This window comes from Ambystoma mexicanum, chromosome 2p (assembly GCF_040938575.1).
Source record: "Ambystoma mexicanum isolate Mex_15411 chromosome 2p, UKY_AmexF1_1, whole genome shotgun sequence".
Taxonomy (NCBI): domain Eukaryota; kingdom Metazoa; phylum Chordata; class Amphibia; order Caudata; family Ambystomatidae; genus Ambystoma; species Ambystoma mexicanum.
This window is the reverse complement of record NC_090923.1, coordinates 301,204,303-301,223,688: the sequence shown is the minus strand read 5'-3', so window position 1 is coordinate 301,223,688 and position 19,386 is coordinate 301,204,303. Positions and strand designations below refer to the sequence as shown.

Here is a 19,386-nt window from a genome sequence, read left to right as displayed (position 1 = left end):
ACCCAGACTACATTCTTCGCTTTCTGTTGGTTCCCTCCGGATCAGCTTCATTATCCCCGATTCCCTCGAGATATACTCCCCTCTTAACACACATTTGAAAGATTCCCACACTGTCGAATGTGAAACCACTAATCCCAAATTTTCTGCCAAGAATGTATCAATCATCTGCGCTACCTCATCCATCAGACTTTCACTCTTGAACACCATTTTGTTGGGCGTTCACCTCGGCGCCCTGGTATCTCCATACCAGCACCACTGGCACGTGGTCAGTGTACGTGCTAAAATAGGGGTCTCTGTAACCCACTATGCCACTATATCTGAGATAAAAGTTAATCCAGTTGATACCCCAACAGGTGAACGTGTAGCCCCTCTCCCACTCATGCCTGGTTCTTTTCTATTTTTTAAAAAAATGTATTATTGGTTTATATTCATAATATCTTTACAAACATTTCATCATCAATGTTATTGCAATTATCTGATCTTTAAAATAAGTCTGCGATCCAATGTGAAAAGTCAAGAACATACCATAAACAAATCGAAATAGTACATTGCTATCTGGTTTCAAAAATGCTAATGAGACCAAATGTTTTTATTAGTCACAAGTTAAGACAGACAAGCATACTCTTTTGTGAGGTCCTACTCTTCTTCTGATAGCAGAAAGAGGAGTAGCCATCTCCACTAAAATATACTATTGTGCATTAGCGTTGGTGGAGCAGGGGGCCACAGCTTCTTGAAGCGAGCAGACGCACATCTTCAGGGAGCAATTGCACACCCTGCGTGGGTGGTATTGGTCCAGCTTGTGGAGATTGCACACCTCCAGCACTGACTTGCTCTGCTCGGGGCAGCAGACTCACAGCACCAGCTTACTCTGCTTTGGCGCCAGTTGTTGCGCCAGTTGTTGCTGGAACGGATGGTGAACTTTTACAAACCCAAAGCATCTGCATCCAAAGCATCTGCATCGTCTACGGTGCTTGACATCCTCCCTCGTCGTGGTGCCAGAGTGCCTCATTGTTCCGAAATTTGCCCCAGTGGCTACCTCGCTGTCAGTGGTCGGGGTGTCTGTGAGATATGACAGACCTGTAGCAGCTCTCAAGCAGAGTATCAAAGGACCTCCAGTGATCAACTCTGTACAGCATTGCTCTGAGTGCTCAGCCTTTTTGCAATCTTGGCCTCTGTTGACAATTTTCAGGCAGCTCTTAGATGGGCTGTGGCTGCTCAAATCAATCTGACTGAGCAGACACTGCTCGCAAAGGGAATTAATCGGTGTGTAATCACTGCAGGCTTTTAACCTAGCCCTGGTTTTCTGTCTTTCTTCCATGGAGGGAAAGGGTGTCTGGTCAAAGGATCGAATCCAAAGGGTCGAAAAGGATCAACACCAAAGGATCGAAAACCAAAGGATCGAATTTTTTTTTTAAATTATATATTTTTTTGGGGGGTTTTCGTTTAGTGAAAAAAAGTGTTTTTTACCACAAAAACAGGGGTTGTGGGGGGTTCTGAACAAGCCACTTGCCCTTTGGCGTTCCTCTTAGGAGGGACCTCCTAACCTCCAGTGTCAATAGGAGGTGGGATTTGTCCTGCTTCAGGGGATTTCCTCCACAGGGGATTCTCTGGACACTTTGCTGAGTGGAAGTTCACTCTCTATGCATTACTGTAATTTTTCTGCTGCTAAGGTGACCACCATGATCTTGTACGCCAGGGACTGGGTCTAGGGGTTGCGGTACCCGCAACGTATGATCATGTCCAACTGTCCACCTTTGCGCCGGCCGACAAGGGTGTATCTATTCTCCACCAGACTGAACAGCCTTCACCGTCAAGCTTAGCAGCCATGAGCTGAGATGTAAAGAGTGGTAACTGTCTGGTGACATTCTGGGTGCAATCCTTTTTAACAGGAGGCCTGCAACCAAGTCCATCTGTGCCTGCAGGTAGTGTACAATTCTGGCTTGTTGTCAAAAGAGGATATCTGTTAAACATCTGCTGTTCTCCCAGGCCTGTCGGGGCTTTCAGAATGGCACGTGGAGGAGGGGTGACTGGCCACTAGTATGGTCTTAAAGTGTACTACTAAACGGTACTCATTCTGTTACATCCCTATAGGTGTGTACATTGTTTTTTTTTTTCAGATTATCTAACCGATTTCAACCATGGGATGGGAACCTTGTTTTTTTCCTGGTGGCTCTGTTTGAGCCATTGCTTGTTTTTTGATGTTGCGCCAGGTTTCATCAGTGAAGCCTCCAGATCTCTAAGGAGAAAGTGACTCTAAGGGTGTGTATCTCACAGAAAATGCATCTTTCTGTTTTTGACTTTCAACCGCCTTCCAACTAAAGCTGAAGAGAGGTTCCACCATCTGGACATCCCAGGTAGGATGTTATGTACTATGTCACTTGGACAAGTAGCATCAGGAAGGGTGATCCACTCTTTTGAAGTTTATGCTAGAGCTTGTGCAGTATGGCTGTCACCAGGAAGACCTTTTCGAGGTGGATCACAGGACTGTTTAAATCTGGTCTGCAAAAGAGAATCCCTTGGGGCTTGTGATCCATTCCACCAGAGGCCTAGCAGCTATCTCATACGTGCAGAGGGGTGTCCCAGTTTTGGATATCTGTCATCGGGCGGCTTTGTTGGCTGCATTGCACACATTTGCCAATCCCTGCTATCTGCAATATTTTTGGTCAAGATGTCCGCTTTGGTTGTGTGGTGGTCCAGAGTTTCTTGGTGTAAGTTGTGCTTTCGAAGGGATTGTGTCCTCCGACGTATTCCTCATCTTAGATATCTCCTTCCAGCTCTGCTGGTCTCGGAAATTTTTTTCTCTAGAGGGCGCTGCGCGTCGACGTCCTCCGAGTCAATGTCCTTCGACAGCCGCCGTATCGACGTCGACGTCATCCTGCCTATAAAGGCCGCGCGCACGGTCCGTTGCTCAGTTCCGTTTTTCCGCGCTTACTCAGTGCCTCGGAATACCGTTGCTCAGTTCTTAGTCAGATTAATCCTATTTACTTCAAGAAATGTCGAGATTGTGGGAAAAAGATGTCGTTGACCGATCCTCACAGAATTTGTCTGTGGTGTTTGGGAGCTGAACACCATTGTTCGGAATGCGAGGACTGTATGTCCATGACAGCTAAGGCCCTGAAGGAGCGTAGGGGGAAGCTGGAGAAAGGTAAGACTTTTAAAGCTTCTTCTTCGTCGACGAAGTCGAGACATTCGTCTCCTCGTCACCATTCGCGCTCCAGGTCTCGGAGTGGGTCTCATCACTCCTCGAGATCGAAGCACTCGAAGAGGAGACGTCGAAGATCCCCTTCTCCGTCTTCCTCTTCCTCTGTTTCGCCAAAAAGAATCCCTTGCCCCACGAAACATAGTTAGCGGGCTGAATGGGAGGAATTCCGAAAAAATATGATGAGCGTCTTCGAGAAAGCGGCCTCGACCCCCTCAAAGACTGCCGAGAGCGATGCTCTGGTCGAAAGAAGGTCAAAAATGCCGCGAGTCGCAGTACCCGGCGAAGGAAACCTCTCGAGCGCGTCTCGAACCCTCGAGCAGGACTATGACCTCCAAACCTTCCTCGAAGGTTCCGTCGACGTCGAGGTCGATGTCTTCGATGCCGTTGTCGAAGGGACTCGACGCCAGCTTCGACACAGGCGTCGATGCCAAGAAAAGTCACGGTTACCACACATCCAGTGACTATCCCCAGGCCCTCGACGTCGATGGCTTCGATATTGTCGAGTAGAATTCCAATTCTGTCGAGGTCTTCGAGGCCTCCGCCTTTGTTTTCGACGCCATGCTCGAAGCCTTCGGCGTCAACGACATCGACGTTTTCGAGGCCAATAATGACAAGTTCGGCACCCTCTGCCTTGGAAATGGGATTTACTCCCTTTATGAGTTCAGAACAATTGAGAACTATATCCTCAATTTTAGAAGAGGGTGATTTGTCTGAACAGGAAGACACATTTGAGTTACAGGGACCTGTAACCCCAGTTAGAGAGGAATTTTCCTCTGAAGAGCGCAGGTTAAAGGATCTTCATGATTCTTTACATGAGGCAAGTGGGTTAGACACTTCCCCTGAGGTGGAGTTTGCTAAGCCAGACCCAGAGGAGCATGCTGAAACCCCCTACAGAGCCTTAATGGCCAGGATTACAGAGTTCATGGGGTGGTCTGCACCTTCACAATCTTTCCAACAAGATGACCTCACGGATATTCTTGACAAAGGCCCACAGGAGGATCCTGTGGTGCCTTTTCATAAAGCTCTTCAGAGAAAGATCATGACAAACTGGGAAACCCCAGATGTAGTACCAGCAGTAAATAAACTGTCTACAAAGTACAGGGTATCTTCTACAGACCCAGAGTTTTTGTCTAAACACCCATCCCCAGAAAGTCTGGTGGTACAGGCAGCATCCTCTACCGATGTCAAGACGGCTTATCCTACCGTCCCACAGGACAGGGACGATAAAAAATATGATGCTATGGCAAAGAAAGTCTTTTCAGCATGTAGCATGGCGTTAAAATCTGTTAATGCTACTTGCACCCTTTCTAGGTTCAGCCATACACTTTGGGAGTGTGCTTCTACAGCGGCTGACTGCATCCCAGAGGGAGAAGAAAGGGATGCGTTCCTGAATATTATACAGGACGGTAAAGACGCTATGTGCGAATCCCTCCAGACGGGCATTGATTCGGCTGACAGTATCAGCAGTGCAATGGCGGCAAGTACATCAACCAGGAGATTCGCTTGGTTGAGAAAGTCTGGTTTTGCCCCAGATGTGCAAGCCAGGCTCTTGAACATGCCATTCGATGGCTCTTCTTTGTTCGGGAAAAAGGCGGATGACAGTTTAGAGAAACTGCAAACTTCAAAAGCAGCAGCAAAATCCCTAGGAGCTGCAATCCGTCAGACTCCTTTTCGTCCCACAGGAACCTCTGCGAGGGGCAAGTCCTTTCGCTTCTACTATGGAACTCCCTACCTCCAGGTATTAGAGCCCCCCAGCCTTATGCCAAATTCAGACAGATTTTGACCAACTGGCTAAAAGAAAATGACAAATAAACTCGGACTAACACCCTCTCGACGTTCTGCTTCCTATCCTCTGCCTATGGAGTCACCTATTTTGCACCAAGTCCACCTGGACAACTCTCCTAATGTACTGCGTCCACCTTACTCTACGCCACCTAACCATGCAACCTACATTGTATATATTGATATGCCACTGTCTATTTTGTCCTGTATTTCCTGTACCCATGTAATCTCAGTGCATTCTCTTGTGATTATGTAATTTACTCTGTATATACTGATGTGTTATTATATATGTCGGCCTGTTGGCCATGTAACTAAGTTTAACATATCCTTACTGCTGCGCCCTGTTGCTCCTGGGTCTGGTGCGCATTATAAATATTAAACTAAACTAAACTAAACTACTCCGCATTCGGAAGAGGTAGAGGACGACCGGCTCAAAGGGGTCAAAGAAGAACTACCCGAGGTGGACGGGGTAGATATTCAAAAGCCGCAGCAACAGCAGGTGCCTCTTTACCATCGGCATCTGCATCAGCCGCCCCAAAACCACTCTGAGGACTTCCCTCACAGGACACCTGTAGGAGGCAGGTTGACTCAACATCTGGCGGTATGGCAGGCTATCACGTCAGATGCTTGGGCATTGGAAACAGTTGCCCAAGGTTACTGCCTGCCTTTCCTACGTATACCTCAGAGTCATACACCGGGGATCAGCTCTCAGAAAGCTCCAGATCCGCTCCTCTTGCAGGAAATTTGGGACCTGCTAGAGAAAGGTGCCATAGAACCGGTACCTGTAGCGGAGAGGAACAAGGGCTGGTACTCCCCTTACTTTCTCATTCCAAAGAAAGACGGAGGACTGAGACCCATCTTGGACTTGCGAGAATTGAACAAATTCCTCAGAAAAGACAAATTCAAGATGGTCACTCTTTCTCAGATCCTCCAGGCCCTTCAGTTCCAGGACTGGTTGTTATCTCTGGACCTTCAGGATGCTTATTTCCATGTGCCTATCCATCTCAAACAAAGGAAATACCTGAGGTTCGCAATTGGCAACTCTCACTATCAATTTTGAGTGCTGCCATTTGGGCTGACCTCCGCCCCGAGGGTCTTCACCAAGTTAATGTCGGTAGTGGCTGCAAGTCTAAGGAGGGAAGGGATTCCCGTCTACCCCTACCTGGACGATTGGTTGATCAGGGCTGTTTCTCCGGAACAAGCTCAGATCCAGCTAAATCATGTGTGCCACTTCCTTCACAGACTGGGCTTCTCCCTCCAATTTAAAGAAGTCACAAATGATACCATCGCAGAGACTCCAGTTCATAGGAGCGATCCTGGATACTTCCCTGGGAAAAGCCTCGCCACCAGAGGTGAGGGCTCAAGATATTCTACAGATGGTTACCAAGTTCCAGCATGCCCAACGTCTCCCAGCCTTCGACTTTTTGAGGTTGCTAGGCCTCATGGCATCCTGCATTTTCCTAGTGCCAGAGGCTCACCTGAGAATGAGATCCCTCCAGTGGGCACTGAGGACTCAGTGGTCACAATTCTCAGGGAGAATGACAGATCTTCTTCAGGTTCCCGGCAGGGTGGCTCGAGACCTTCAGTGGTGGGCCTGTCAGGAGAACATTCTGAAAGGAGAACAGTTTTGGCAACCCTGGCCGGAGATAACAGTAGTCACGGATGCCTCACTCACGGGGTGGGGAGCCCACGCCAACGACTTGACCATCAGCGGTCGTTGGTCTCCATCGGAGTCCAGACTACACATCAACCTGTTAGAGCTGAGAGCCATCAGACTTGCGCTGAAGGCGTTCCTGCCAGCTGTACAAGGGAAGAACGTCCTGATAATGACGGACAACACGGTGGCCATGCATTACCTCAACAAAAGAGGAGGCGTAGGATCACTACCCCTGTGCAGAGAGGCGATGCAGCTCTGGTTTTGGGCAATCCAAGAAGGAATCTCTCTATCGGCAGTTCACCTAGCCGGAGAGAAGAACTTGACAGCGGAAGCTCTGAGCAAGCAGAACACAGTCTCCCATGAGTGGGAGCTAGCTCAGGAAGTCCTTCAAGAGATCTTCGCACTTTGGGGAACCCCTCAGGTAGATCTGTTCGCCACCAGCCTAAACAGGAAATGTGACCTGTTCTGCTCAAGGGAATTTCCCCCGAGAGGAGCTCTGGGAGACGCGTTCATAGTGGACTGGGAGTTTCCGCTTCTGTACGCGTTCCCACCGGTCCCTGTCATTCCTCAAATGATCAGGAGGTTGAGAAGATTCCGGCGAACCATGATCCTAATTGCCCCAGATTGGGCCAGGAGAACGTGGTACCCGGACCGTCTAGACTTGTCCATCTGCCCTCCAATTCGACTTCCACTCAGAGAGAACCTACTCTCACAGAAGGGAGGTCAGGTTCTCCATCCAGACATCAAAACCCTCAACCTTCACGCTTGGCTTCTGAAAGGCTGAGGTACAAGGATTGGGACCTCCCTGATGATGTTATGGAGGTGTTGCTTTCGGCAAGGAGGCCAGCAACAAAGTCTTTATACCGCTGCCGTTGGAACAGATTTTGCAGCTGGTGTAGAAAACAGAATATCGACCCTTTTTCATGTGGTACACCAATGGTTTTGTCCTTCCTACTATATTTGGCAAATTCAGGCCTTCAAGTTGGCACCATTAAGGGCTATCTCGCAGCGCTATCCATCTTTAAGCGTACTGCGGAAGAACCATCCTTTTTCAAATTACCCTTGGTAATACAGTTTCTAAAGGGGTTAACCAATGTTTATCCCCCAATACCATTCCAAGTTCCCCTATGGGATTTAAACTTAGTACTAACTTTCCTGATGGGTACACCTTTCGAACCTCTCCATTCTTGTTCGTTAAGATTCCTTACCCTTAAAACTGTTTTATTAATAGCACGTAATAGCACTTACATCTGCTAGAAGGGTGAGCGAATTACAAGCTCTTTCTTGTAAACCCCCTCATACAATATTTCACAAAGACAAAGTTGTCCTGCAAGTGAAGCCTAATTTCCTCCCAAAGGTGGTTTCCATTCCATTCAGAAGATTACCCTACCATCTTTCTATCCTCCTCCTCACCCCGGGAAAGAGGAAGAGAGGTTACACAGGCTAGACCCTAGGAGGGCTTTAAGTTTTTACATTAGTAGACTAGCCAGGATAAGACAGGCAGACTAGCTGTTTGTAGGTTACACAGGTCACAAGCTGGGGTTACCAATAACTAAGCAGACCATTTCCAGATGGATCATTCTAGCCATTCTGGAATGTTATAAACTGGCAAGGAAAGAGCCCCCTCAAAACCTTAGGGCTCATTCGACCAGAGGTATTGCAGCATCATCGGCCCTCAAAAGAGGCGTGCCGGTTAAAGACATATGTGCGGCCGCTACATGGTCGTCTGTCCATACCTTTACACGTTTTTACAATCTGGATTCCTCCTCCAGTCAAGAGACTCGGTTTGGAAGGGCTGTACTGCATTCTATTCATCAATAGAAGACCGCGTGAAGTCAGTACTCCCTCCTCCGATAATAGAATACTGCTATGGGAGCCTATCTAAGATGAGGAATACGTCGGAGGACACAATCCCTTCGAAGAACAAGTTACTTCTTACCTTGTAACGTTCTTTCGACGGGATGTTCCTCCGACGTATGCCTCATCGACCCTCCCATCCATCCCCGCAGTTCTACTTCCCTTGTTGTTGCAGCTTACGCTCCTTCAGGGTGATTAGTTAGTCCAGAAAGTATTATTGTGGGCTACAAAACGGAACTGAGCAACGGACGCTGCGCGCGGCCTTTATAGGCAGGATGACGTCGGCGTCGATACGGCGGCTGTCGAAGGACATCGACTCGGAGGACGTCGATGCGCAGCGCCCTCTAGAGAAAAAAATTTCTGAGGCCAGCAGAGCTGGAAGGAGATATCTAAGATGAGGAATACGTCGGAGGAACATCCCGTCGAAAGAACGTTACAAGGTAAGAAGTAACTTGTTCTTCTCGCACTCTTCCCTCTGTGTTCTGTACTGCTTTAAAGTGAGTAATCTATGGGCAGAAGGAATTTATTAGAAGATCAAATTACTCCACTGTCGATAATGCTCTTTTAATGGATTGATCCTTCCTTTTAAACCTCCCTTCCTGCCCTAATGACAGATGACTCGTTCAACTCTTACTGTTCTCGATCCTTCAGCTGCTGAGTGCTCGGGAGAAAGGAGTAACCGAGTTCATGGGGGCACTGCTGGCATGATTCCTACTGCCGGTGACGACATTGGCATCATGAAGTCCCATTTTGTCTACAAAAACCCACTGCTCATCCTGATGACTTGAAAGGTTTCTGAAGTTAGCGAGCACTGGAGAAGATGTAAGAATGCCAAAAGGCTGTTTGTTTGGGCTCCATTGGTTGTTGACAGCTTGTGTTTCTTTCTGGGCTACAGCACTGTATGCCCTCGCAGGAAAACTGTGAACAGCCTTTACAGCATTCAATGACAAGACATGGGGCCTTGTTGAGATGGATTTCTAGAATCTGGCCTGTCCACAAGCTCAAATTCCAGAAATCCATTTGAACAGGCATCGTGAGTTTAAACTACATGCAATCACAACCACCAGGGAAGATGTGCAGCTTTACAAGTCAATAGAAAATCTTAATTTAGTAGTCTTTGCTTCAATGTATATCCATCGGGCATGGTACAAGAGGAGTAAATTGTCTTTGGACATGGGTTGCAGCACGATTTGTTCTGTAAATCATGCACTTTATTTGCGACCCATTCCCAATAATCCCTGATCAACTACAATAAACTGTTGGATTATTTTATTTTAAGGATTTTATCTTTTTATATTCTGGTGTTTGTGTATATTTTGATGTTTAACTTTTTACCTGATGGCTCATGCCAAATAAAGGTTTACAGCAACATTATGAGTAGGGCGGTTAACACTGCACTAATTCCATGTGACTGATTTGATGTTACCGCCAATTAGTCGGGCAGAGCTAGAGGCAAATTCCGTGGCCACAGGTATGACACACAACCTTAGGCAGTACCCATGTGTCCTGTCCCCTTTCCTCTATCCTTGTCGTTCCCCAACATGGGGATGGTAACGGAACCTTTGGCAGCAACAAATTGAGCTTCTCCTTTAAATTTAGATTAGGGTGCAGGGTCACGGCCCCGGGCACCGGAACGCCCTTCCCGCCTGTGCCTCATCTCCATCCCTTTTTCCGCACCAATGGTGTCAGACCTGTCACCCAGCGCAGAGATTTTTTTAGCTTTCTTCTTGCTCCTCTTTTTGTTTGTCAATCTTATTTAACTTCACTTCAGTGCCTTTCCTCCTCCGGTGCATTTCGGCTACAGGATTCATGAGATGTGCGTCATGCGACCGCTCGTTCCCAACCTCGGACACCCATGCACTCGGCCTTGAATGTTTCCGGTACAAGACCCAAGCTGCATCATCCCGTGTCCGAGGCCTCTCATGGCTAAGGGCCTTCGCGCCCTCCCACCAGGGCATGACCGAAGGCTTCAAAATGGTGCAGAGGCACGTGTGTAGGCTGACAGGCCGGCTGCCATCTTTGATCCAGCTCAGGGGTCGTTTATGCTTTAGCCTATCGAATGGGCTTTGCCAGATGATCCCAGTCCCCTTCCCTCTGGAATCTGCAGCGGGTTGTGCTATACAAGTATCTGATCTCCTCAGGGATACATCTACCCATCACCACCTTACGGCTATACACCCCATGCGTCTCAGTGCTTTCACTAGGAGCGGAGTCCGACCGATTTCAGAGGGCCGTGCGCTAGGGTGCCGGCGGCTTGCGATGACCGCTTAGAGCGCTTCAGCTTCCTCATGCGTTCCCCTCAGATGAAGGGGCTCCTGAAGGATCTAGTGAAGGTCATAACACAGGTGGCGCTGCCCCGGACCACCCTCTGTGTGGTACTCCAGTTCCTCCAGAGCTGTCGGTTCCAGTGCCAGACCCTCCTCCGGTCCAGTCCCTACTGGTTGTTCTGACCCTTCCACCAATACCTTCCCCTCAACAACCCTTCAACCTGTACTCTGCGCTGGACATAGGGGAAGGGGAACCCACTTGGCACCTGTGTCCCAGGGCCCGGATTACCCTCGGTCTGTGAAAAGCGGGGGAGGTGGGATGATGAGTATCACTTCCAGGACGATTAACCATCGGCATCCGTTAATGCCTTTCATGATCACCTTCAGGGCCTAGCAGAGTTCTTGGGGTTCTCTCTGCCAGAGGAAGCCCTGCAGGAGTTGGGAGTGCTAGCAGAGGTCTTGGGTAGGCGCGGCACGATACAATCTGGCATCACCCTCCAGAAGGATGTCCAGCAGGTTCCGTGAAAGGTCTGGGAGAAGCTCAGGCGGAACGGCCAGATGAACAAGAAGTTGGACAGCAGGTTCAGGCTGACGAATGGGGAGCCAATCCTCCTAGCTTCCCACCCTCAGCCTCATAATTCAGTGATGGCTGCAGCCTCCTTGTATGCTAAACCATCGTCGTCGTCCTCCATGGGAGCCCATCTCCAGTTGTCTTTCCGAGGATGACAAAGTCCTCGAGTCTTTGAGATAGCGCTGTTATTCCATCTCAGGACTGCATCTGCAGCAAGCCAATGGAGACACCCTCTTGGCTGTGGCAAACCAGAAGCTGTGGCGGGCGTTGGAATTTGTTCCCAACCTCCCTTCGGACAAGCACGCCTCCTTCAAGGCCTGTCCGGCAGATGCCCGGGCTTTTGGGCAGGATCTCATGGAGATTTCCGAGGGCTGTGCCTTTGTGTTGAGATGAGAAGGACGGCGTGGATGCACGCCACTACATTTTCATCCGACGTGCAGCAGTGGCTCCTGGATCTGCCCTTCGAGGGCATGGACCTTTTTCATTCGTGATCCGATGACGAGTTGACATAGAAGAAAGCATTCAATAAAATCGCCGAGTTCTTTGCCATCCTGACAAAACCTGGACTGAAATCCTTCCCTAAGTCTTAGGGCAGGACTGAGTTCAAGCCTTGCACTTTCTTTCTTCAAGGGGTTCCGGGACCGTGGAACACAGGTCTCACAGGTTACCCAGCGTCAACAGGAGGCAGCAGCAAAGAATGTTGCACGTTTGTCTGCTCTCCTTCTCTGCCCCCCCCTCTGATGCCAAGAAGTGATGTCAAGGTCTTGGAACACAGCTCACCTGTGAGGGGTCATTTGGCTCTTTTCCAGGACACCTGGAAACGTCTTTTCAGCAACCAGTGGACCCTATCTGTAGTCTCCACGGGCTTCAGTCTTCCTCTTCCTTTACTTCTACTGTCGTCTCCTCTCCGTTAGATCGGGTCTACGGCTCCTTTACGGGATGTCCTGTCGCTCTTGGAGATGCAGGCGATGGAACCGGATACTCTTTTAGCCAGGGGCTCCGGTTACTATTCCAGGATTTTTGTGGTACCCAAGAACCATGCTAGCCTGAGGGGTTGTCCTGGACCCGTCATTTCTAAACCTGTCTTTACCACTTGAACGCTTCAAGATGATTACTCCTGCGCACATAGCAGAGCCTCTGTGTGCAGGAGACTGGATGTGTTCACTGGTCTACAAGGATGCGTACCTACATGTACCCATCTAACAACGGCATCGGAGGTTTCTGCGGTTTACGATTGTTGTACCACTTTCACTACAAGGTTCTGCCCTTCTGCTTGTATTCAGCCCCACGTGTCTTCACGAAGTTGATGAACGCAGTGGCAGGCCTTCTCCACTTGGAGGGCATCATCTGTACCCTTATTGGAACGAGTGGCTGGTGAGGGCGTGGTCTCCCGAAAGGGTGGTGCACTCCTGCCAAAGATTGGCAAATATAGTTCATCAGCTGGGTTTCTTCCTCCACCAGAGGAAGTCACAGTTGTGCCCATCTCAGGAACTGGTCTTCCTAGGGGTGCTTTGGAACATTACCGATCAGCGGATGTTCCCTATGCCAGAGAGGCTCCTGTCCCTCTGCAAGGCGGTGGGGCACTTTCTGGACAATTTGACTACCTCGGCATGGTGGTCCCAGCGCATTCTGGGCCTGATGGCCTCCTGCGTGCTCACTGTACAGCACTCTTGCCTCAAGTTGAGGTGCTTGCTCTGAGGTTGATGCTTCTTCGGGTGCAGGACCCAAGTTGTATCCTGCCATGTCTAAGCCCTCTCGTTGCTCAGGGCCTTTGCACCCTCCCGCCCAGGGCGTGGCGCAAGGTCCCAAAATGGCATAGGCACTGGGTGGACCTTGTTAGACCTGCACCCTTTTGGATTCGACTCAGGGCCTGCCTGTGCTCTCGCCAATTGAATGGGCCTTGCAAGAAGGTTCCAGTCCCCCTCTGGAAGTGGCATCAGACTGTATGGTAGCATCTGGTCTCCTCAGGGGTACATTTAGCCATCGCAGCCTTGCGGCTACACGCCTCAGGTGCCTCAGTGCTTTCACGAGGAGTGGAAATGCAGCGCCTCTGAATTCCGGGCCCATAGGGATATGGCGACTAGCGAGGACCAATTCTTCAAGTGCTTCCTCCTCCTCACGCGTTCAACTCAGATGATGGGACTCCTAAAGGATATAGCTTCCATGTCCTCCTCCTCTGGGTCCTCGGCCTGTTCCTCCAGCGCTGCCAGTGCCGGTCCAGGTCCCTCCCATAGCCCAGGTTCTACCAGTTGTTCAGACCCCTCCGCCTGTCCAACCAACGCCTCCGTCGCAACAGCCGTTGGACGGGTCTTCGGCTACAGACCTATGGAGGACCCCGCCGACACCTGTGTCCCAGGGCACAGACTCCCCTTGGTCTTTAAAAAAGGGGTGGGGAGAGGACAATGACGGCGATGAACCCTAGACATCCGTTAAGGCCTTTCATGACTGCCTTCAGGGCCTGAGAAAGTTCTTGGATCCCTCTGCCCGAGGACGCCCCCCTGGTGTCGGGAGTGCTAGCAGAGGTTTTGGGCAATTGCACCATGTTCTGGTTTGGCAGCTCTCTCCAGAAGGATGTCCTGCATGTGGCGAGAAAGGTCTTGGAGAATCCCAGGGCCAACACCCAGGTGAACAAGAAGTTGTATAGCAGGTTCAGGCTGACGGACGAAGAGTCCATCCTCTTGGCCTCCCACCATCAACCACATTCTTCAGTGGTGGCTGCGGCCTCACTATATTCCAATGGGAGTTCAGCAAGTTTCTGCTTGACCTCCCTTTGGAGAGGCAAGCCTCCTTCAAGGCCGGACTGGCGGATGCCCTGGCCGTTGTGCAGGACCTCATTCTCCCACATTGACACAGCCAGCAGAGGGCTGTGCCTGGGTGTCGAGATGACGACAGCGTGGATGTATCCGACTAAGATTTCACCTGACGCGCAAGAGCAGATCCTAGATCTTTGAGGGCGTGGACCTTTTTCATTCGTCAACAGAGGATGAATTGACAAAGAAAACCCCCATTCAAATCGTCAAGTCCCTGCCAATCCTGACAAAGCCAGGGCAGAAGTCCTTCCCTCAGTCTCAGGGCAGGACCGAATTTAAACCCATTGTTTTCACCTGCTTCAAGGGGTTCCGGCACCGCGGTACGCAGAGGCCTGACAGGCCACCCAGCGACAACACGAGGAAGCAGCAGAGGACTTTGCGCTGGTTTTTCTGCTCTGCCTCCTCTGCCCCCGCCTCCGATGCCAAGAAACATTGATGTCAAGGTTAGGAAAACAACTCTCCAGTGGGGGACTGACTGGCTTTTTTCCAGGACAGCTGGAAGCATCTTTTCAAGAACCCTTGGATCCTATCCATAGTCTCCACAGGCTTCTGTCTTCCTCTTCCTTCTCCTCTACCATCCTATCCTCTTCGGCAGATCGGTAACCGGCTCTTTTACGGGAGGTCCTTAAGCTCTTAGAGTGCAGGCGGTGTTGGGGAGAATTTTCATTTCGAGGGGATTGTGTCCTCGGACGTATTCCACATCTGACAGGTAATGAGCACAGCTGTGCTGCCTGGGAAAATTTTCGGCAGAGGGCGTCCTGCATCGATGAGGTCGATACGTTGTTCCTCGAGGGCCTGCGTCGAGGGTCGACGTCATTGGATGTTATATATAGGACGCACAGCTTCCGTAGCCTCAGTTCTGTTTTTTCCTAAAAAGGTGTTTGCTTCGGAATCTCGGCGCGTTCGATTCTTCTCTTCGATAGCGATGTCGTCGTCTTCTACTACCCCGAAGTCGGGCTTTAAAAAATGGCGGGACTGCGGTTCAAAAATGGCCATCATGGACCAGCACGACATCTGCCTGTGGTGCCTCCGCAAAAACCACGCCAATGACAACTGCGATGATTGTCAGTCCCTGATGTCTAAGGCCTTACGGGAACGAAAGAAGATATTAAAGGTAGGTAGGGTGTCTAAGCCCCATAAATCGAAGTCCGCTGGGCTTTCGACCGATGACTTGAGGGGCGACTCTCCGCATCGGCGAAAATCCAGGGGGTCTCGGCCTCGTCGTGGTTCCGCCATTCCTCTGCCTGGTGAAGCCCTGAAGCCAGCAGCTGTGCTGACCCCGTTTTGGAATCGACCGTGAAGACCCGTAAAGGACTACTTCCTCCCTTAGGCTGGCGGGACCAACAACCCCCAAATTGCTGCGACTTTCCAAGGCTGCTGAAGCCCAATACCTGGGGTACCTCGACCACTTGGCCGTGCCGGCCGGCCGGCTGGCTGGCTGCATCTTCGTAGGCATCTAGAGGATCCTACGGAGGCAAGAATTCCACATGCAGAGTCCCCTCACCAGAGTCCAGGATGGGATGGAAATCCTAACCAGAGCTTTGCATTCTTCTCTTGCACTGAGAAAAAGTCGCCAAAACCACAAACCGCCACTGAATCAACAGAAATCCAGTGCTGCTGAGTCCTTCTCTTGAATGCTGCCGTAAGAGCCCGCCAGACGTCCCCCATTTCGTCACCACGACCAAGGACCAGGAACAAGGGTATACTGCACTGCACTGTGATCGCAACCAGCTGGAACAACCTCTTCATTTCAGAGGTACTGTGGGGCTTGGGTTGCTTTGTCCTTTTTCCATTTGGGATGCTTCCTATGTTTGGGAGTGCAATTTAACCTTAAACTAAGTTGACCTTAACTTTCCTGCATTGGTTTTACAGCCTGTGCTTTCCAAAAGTGACACAGCTTGAGTTACTGTGATTTCTGTTTTGAACACTGTTTATTTAAGAACACTTTTCTAAGAAGAAGAGCATCAGAACTTTGACTTTGTCCATTGACTTTGGCTGTCCTAGCTCCCTAGTGGCCTCCTTCTGAACCTATTGGCTTTGGCAGTGCTTGTTCCCTTGCAGGTTTTAAATGTTAAACACTTTAATGCTGGGATAATTGACTGCCTGCTGCCCTTTGGGAGAACCTCACTGTTCTTGTAACCTATCGGTGTTTTCTGATGTAACTTAAACCTTTCCTACCTCAAACAATTCAATATTTTAGCCACAGGCAGTGCACCTAGTCACCTAAAACAGATATGTTTTTACAGTCTTTTTAAAGGCCAGATGGTTGGATAATTTTTTTATGGCAGATAGGAGCTCGTTCCATAGTTGATGCCGCTGCTATGGAAAAGGCTCATCGCCCCACCCTGCACCCTCCAGTCTGCACACAGCAGAAGGGAGGCACACAGAGCAGATCAGCCGAGGCGGATTGCAAACAGCGCTTAGGCAGATAACGGGTGAACTTTGTGCAAAGCTGTTCTGCACCATGATTATGCTGCTTCCGATGGATAATGCATAGCGGGTTAAACTTGATGCTCTGAGCCACCAGGAGCCAATGAAGGGCCTGAAAAAATGGTGAAATATGAGCCCCATAGGGTGAACCTGTGGCAATGGGAGCTGCTAGGTTTTGCAGACATTGCAGTCGCAAGAGCAGACTCTTCGGCTGCACCAGATAAAGGGAGTTACAATAGTCTAGTTGGCTTAACACCATAACTGCAACCACTTGTGTTTACTGATTTCATTGTACAGCTCTACAGCTCACTTTACCCCTCTTAAGATAAGTCTGGCTGCTCAGTCACACTACCAACGTGTGTAGTATAGGCCTATATAAAAAGGGGAGTTAACTAATACCAAGAGAGATCTTGTGTAGTCCCACACCAGTTGGACTGCACCAATTCTTGCCTAAAAGGCAGTAGAACCAGATCCGGTTTCTACTCCAGGATTTTTGCAGTACCCAAGAACAACCAGGGTGGCCCAAGGATTGTCCTGGACCTGTCATTTCTCAATCTGTCCTTATCACTAGAACGTTTCAAGATGATTACTCCCACACACATAACAGAATCTCTGTGTGCAGGGGATTGGATGTGTTCCCTAGACCTGAAGGATGTTTACCTGCATGACGCTATCTACAAGCCGCATCAGAAATGTCTGCGGTCCACGATTGTCGTACCACTTCGAATACAAGGTGCCTCCTTTCAGCCTGAGCTCGGCCCCTCGTGTCTTCACGAAGTTGACGGCAACAGTGGTGGGTCTCCTCTGCTTGGAGGGCCATCACCTATACGCCTAAGTGGACAACTGGCTAGTAAGGGCAGGATCACCTGAGGGGGTGATATACACCTACCAGAGTTTGGCAGATATTCTTCATCTGCTTGGATTATCCCTCAAAAAGAGGAAGTCACAGTTGTGCCCCTCCCAGGATCTGGTGTTCCTAGGGGTTCATTGGAACACGTCCGTTCAGGAGTAGTTCCCCACGCCCGAGAGACTACTCTCACTTCGCAAGGCAATAGACCATTTTCTGGCCAACTCGACCACCTCAGCATGGTGGTTCCTGCACCTTCTGGGGCTGATGGCCTCCTGCATGCTCACTGTACAGCACGTTCGCATCAAGATGAGGTGCCTCCTTCTGGGTCTCAGTCGAACAGGATCCAAATACCCCTGCTCCTCCTGCCCGATCTTCGCTGGTAGTTGATGCACGCAATGTTGCAGTGGGCACCCCTTTCAGCTGGCTGGAGCCTACCCTGGTGGTAACTACAAATTCTTCTCTTTCGGGCTGAGGGCTACACGATTCATGGCACATGGTTCAGGGTTGAAGCCCTTCTGCATATCCTCAATCTCAGGGAAGTGGGCCTGGCCCTTGAGGAGTTTCTGCCCCTCATCAGGGACAGGTCTGTTTTGGTCAGGATGACAATTCCACTACAATGTTTTTCCTGAACAAGCAGGATGCCACCCATTCTCCAGAATGGGGTCTGGCATGGATTCACATGCTCATGAATATTCCCAGTCGTCAGGCTGGGAATCCTCGGTAAAAGAAAAAACAGTTTCACTTTCACTTTGAAACTTAATATCTCCTCTAAACCAATCACTGTCCTCTGGGTCACTATAATCTACTGTGTGCTAGAAGCACTCCCAAATTTGAATCAATGTTTTTTAATTGTTCAGGAACTGGTAACGGGGTGCAAGGGAGATAAACCAACCCTGACACTAGGCGATATTGGAACTCAGAAAACAGATGTCCACATTTTCGTGGAACTCTCCCATCCCTCGCACACCCTTTTTGTGTTATACAACTACATAGGACTTGGGTATATTCTTTATAATGGAAAAAATATACAAAAAAGGTATTCTTTGGTTGAAATGTAACAAAAACTTGTTATTCACTGTGTTTATATGATCAATTACATCTGAATAATATTACATCATATATTCAGTTTCAATTGTATTCCCATTTAGTGCCTTCTGATTCACACAATTTCATGTTGTTCTAAAACAAAACCAATACTTTTGTGATGATGTGATTGATTTCGCTTAAATGTTCACCAGTATGCAGACGAGCATACGCAAACAAATTATATTCTAATCAATTCTGCCTCATTTGATTGCATCAATTAGATCTTGTTAATTGTAGTACTGTTTTCTCCTAAGAACTTGCTCAATGCGTTTCAGGAATTTATTCCCTTCAAAGGGAGCTTTTTGGTTCATCAAGATGCTTCTCACTTCGTTTTAGCTATGAAAATAATATACAGTAGTCAACTAATGATTATCAATCTATTTACTTCCTTAACACTCTGTCGTGTTTCTAACTAATAATCACCTGGCTGATGCTCATGAGGCTCGGTTGTTCTCCAATTGGGTATAATCGGTATCCTAGCTTCTTTGCTTCAGTAGTCTCGCCTACAGCCCACACACTCCTGAAGATGGATATATATGCTAAAAACGGTAAAAAAATAGAGGGTAATGTATCTTTTCAAAAATGACATCAAACCACACTACTCATCTATTCCAATCAACTTAATTGTGAACACTGTTCACTGTGGTTACAATGGTAGTATACCGTATATGACTCAAGACAGAAGTCCGCGTTTTGTTGGATCACAATGCGGCTGTTTGTACTTCCTTCTTTATATACTACACCTGGCTTTGTAACGGATCTCTTTTTGCAAATCTAATAATGGGAAATAGTGTAAATGATTCCATTCATAGTCTAACTCGTAAATATGATAGTATAGTTTACCTATGCAGTCTGCACAATCTGTTGGAGTTTG

At 49.0% G+C, this 19,386-nt stretch overlaps 1 protein-coding gene across 2 annotated transcripts in view; it reads left to right on the top strand.

Moving 5' to 3' along the window:
• FAM120A (family with sequence similarity 120 member A) overlaps positions 1–19,386 on the top strand; it is a 1,536,407-nt gene that overhangs the window by 381,262 nt on the left and 1,135,759 nt on the right. The window lies entirely within an intron of this gene.